We start from the raw sequence: 3,928 nt of genomic DNA, 5'->3' as shown, positions 1-3,928 counted from the left end.
TGGACGACCGCTAATAGTACGAGAGTATAACATACTCTAAGCATTGGGATCGTGGCCGTACTAGACAAGTAGTGCGCCGAATATCCTCTGATATTGTCTTGTACTAGAGAAATACAACATGGGAAATTTGAGTGATAAACGCGTACATGGCAATCTTTCATTTGTTGGGATCAACTGCCTTGTTAGACTATTGAAAATGGTAACTGCAAATGAGATGAATGAGTACAAAGTTAGACTCTCGTTCGGACTTCTAAGGGAGTTAGACCGCGTCTAACTGCGCTTCCCTTTGGACCACGTCTAAAGGAGTTAAACCACGTCTAACTACGCTTCCCTTTAGACCACGTCTAAAAGAGTTAGACCGCGTCTAATTGCGCTTTCCTTTAGACCACGTCTAAAGGTGTTAGACCGCGTCTAACGCTTTCCTTTAGACCACGTCTAAAGGAGTTAGACGGTGTCTAACTGCGCTTCCTTTTAGACCACGTATAAAGGAGTTAGATCGCGTCTAACTATGCTTCCCTTTAGACCACGTCTAATTGTGCTTTACTTTAGACCACGTTTAAAGGAGTTAGACCATGTCTAACTACGCTTTCCTTTAGACCACATCTAACTGCGCTTCCATTTCGAAAACACGTCTAACTGCGCTTCCCTTTAGACCACGTCTAAAGGAGTTAGACGATGTCTAACTGCACTTCCCTTTGGACCACGTCTAAAAGAGTTAGACCACATTTAAATGCGTTTTCCTTTAGACCACGTCTAACTAGTCCGTGTTCTTTAGATCCGTACCTGCACAAAGACGATTTCATAATTTAGTCTTATTTGTTTGTAATATTAAATTAAGATCTTCAGCTTTGCTTGTGCATAACTAAATTTTATTTTAATTACACCTCACATCATCAAAATAACATCAGCTCATAATTAGAACAATGTTCATATTAATTGACTCAACAATTTCCCTCTTTTTGATGATGTTAAAACTTAGTTAGAAGATTAGGAAAATTAGTAGAAATTCTAGCCAATTAGATTTCATATATAATCAAAGTTTCCCATTAATAGACAAAAAGCAAAATTTCTCAAAATGGGACACTTCTATCCTCCTCTTCCCTAGATTAAGGCCCTTTTTGCCTAAGCTTCCCCCTTGATTGCTGACCGATTCTTTTCCCCCTTTTTGACATCATCGGGAAGAATATAGTCCTAATATGCTCTTAGAGCCCTTTGAAGCCTCATATTTTGTTGGGTAAAATTATTTTGATTAAAATAAACTAGGAAATAAGTTTATTTAATGCTGACATTATTTTGATGATTTATGTTAAACTTAGTTGTGAATAAAGTTGAGTGGTCTATTTATTTTGTGCATGAACAAATTTAAAGACAGTGCTACCTTAGACGCAGTCTAAAGTAGGCTGTCTTAGACGTCAAACGTAGTTAGACGAGGTCTAATTCTTTTAGACAGATTATGAAGGGAAACATAGTTAGACGAGGTCTAACTCCTTCAGACGCGGTCTGAAGGGATGCGTAGTTAGACGAGGTCTAACTTCTTCAAATGGAGTCTGAAGGGAAACGTAATTAGACGAGGTCTAACTCCTTCAGACACAGTCTGAAGGGATACGTAGTTAGACGAGGTCTAACTCCTTCAGACGGAGTCTGAAGGGAAACGTAGTTAAACGAGGTATAACTCCTTCTGACAGAGTCTAAAGGGAAACGTAGTTAGACAAGGTCTAACTCCTTCTAACGAAGTCTGAAGAGAAATGTAGTTAGACGAGGTCTAACTTCTTCAGACGCGGTCTGAAGGAAAAAATAGTTAGACGAGGTTTAACTCATTCAGATGCGGTATGAAAGGATACGTAGTTAGACGATGTCTAACTCCTTCAGATGCGGTCTGAAGGGATACGTAGTTAGACGATGTCTAACTCCTTCAGACGCGGTCTGAAGGGATACGTAGTTAGACGATGTCTAACTCCTTCAGACGCGGTCTGAAGGGATATGTAGTTAGACGAGGTCTAACTCCTTTAGAAGGAGTCTGAAGGAAAACATAGTTAGACGAGGTCTAACTCATTTAGATGCGGTCTGAAGGGAAACGTAGTTAGACGAGGTATAACTCCTTTAGACGCGGTCTGAAGGTAAACATAGTTAGACGAGGTCTAACTCCTTCCGACACGGTCTGAAGGAATGCGTAGTTAGACGATGTCTAAATCCTTCAGACGCGGTCTAAAGAAGAATGTCTGATGCCTTGCTTTAGTAGATATCTAAATGAAGCATTCATCTACTCACGAGCAATTAACTGCATGCTCCACTTCCTTTTGCTCCACTTCTTTTAGTAGTCTGATAAACTAGCTAATTCCATCAATTAATGAACACCACGTATGCAAATATCCCTCAATCGTATTTCCAGTACAAGACAAGATTAGAGGATTTTCCGCGCACTGCTCATTTAGTACGGCCACGATCCAAACATTCAGAGCCTTCTGTACTCTATACTATATGTGGCCTTCCAACGGACACATGCCACGTGTCCTCAAAGAATATTCGACCGTTGGTGTATCTCAACTATATATGGGAGCCAAATGACAACGGTCGAACTACTTCACAAATTTGATTCAAGAAAGATTCTGAAATAAAACATCTCTCTTACTGTCTAACTTTGATCATACTATAATTGCATACTGTCTTTTTTGTGAGAAACTTCAGTGTTGTAAGTTGAACAAATGTTGTTTTGTTTAAAAGAGAGTTAGCTAGATCAGTGAGCTATATTTGTTTCAAAGTATTTAGTGGATATCCTTCCGGATGTGGAAGAAAGGGGTGACGTAGGAGTTTTATCTCCGAACATCCATAAAACTTCTTGTATTTTTTATTTCCTCAATTTACATTCAATTGTCTAAATCTTCAAATCCGACAAATAATTCTGCACTTAAATTTGTTTTAAGAGTTTGGAGGATTTGCAAAGAATAGAAACATATACTGATCCCTCACAAGATTATTATCGAAGATTTTATCGTAAGCTGTTCACAATAGTTAGACCCTTAGTCTCTATTGGTAACACCGATCCTAACATATTTCTTCTCTTGACATTTTCTCTTTCCACTCGAAAGACATAGTTATAGAAACTTTGATTGTCCAAAACTTTGGAAGACTTAATGAGGACCCCACGTCCAACATTAACTCGGAGATAAGCGAGCAACATGCTGAGATGAGCATCATACCCAGTTGGCTTCCTTGGAGAAGAGATCAGCTTCACCAAGTTATCGAAGAGGATTTTTGACCAGTTGATGGCTATTCCCCTGGTTATAGCCACCATTATTTCAAAGATCTTTTTGGAATAGACATTTGTGGCCACCTTAGCCAAAAGGGATTTAGAAATGATGTCGTTATCAAGTTTCAGGGAAGATTTATTTCTGTGAGTTTCTATAGGGAAGGAGGTATATGATAAGACAAGTTTCATCTCATATAGGATATCATCTAGAGAGGTGGGGAAGTCTGACAACCCCTCCGAAGGAAGCTCAAAAAATAGAGCGAAAATTTCTTCACCGAAGGGGACTTCATATCGCCTATTATTCTTATAGACTCAAAGAACTCACGAACTTCGAGTTCGTGAATGATGACAGGTCTCCCGAGGAACTTTCTCAGGCCGGAAATTTCAAGAGATTCAAACATTTCAACCATTTATGGAATCATTGAAGAATAAACAGACACTAAGTTTATTTGTATAGTGTTTAGAACAAAAGATGTCATTTCTTAGCTTCAGATTTTGAATGAGGGAGAGGACTAATGGTTACAGGAAGTTCAGAATTTTAAGAGATTTCTAGAGAGATAGAGAAGAGGTATTCAGACTCACAAAGAAGATGATGAATCTCTTAGGGTGTATTAATTACTCTTTATAGAGTATGACTGACACCTAGCTACAAAAGTTATCATTTAAAGTAAACTAACATTT

This window comes from Impatiens glandulifera, unplaced genomic scaffold (genome assembly GCF_907164915.1).
Source record: "Impatiens glandulifera unplaced genomic scaffold, dImpGla2.1, whole genome shotgun sequence".
NCBI lineage: Eukaryota > Viridiplantae > Streptophyta > Magnoliopsida > Ericales > Balsaminaceae > Impatiens > Impatiens glandulifera.
The sequence above is the reverse complement of the archived record's forward strand: the minus strand, read 5'-3'. Positions refer to the sequence as shown.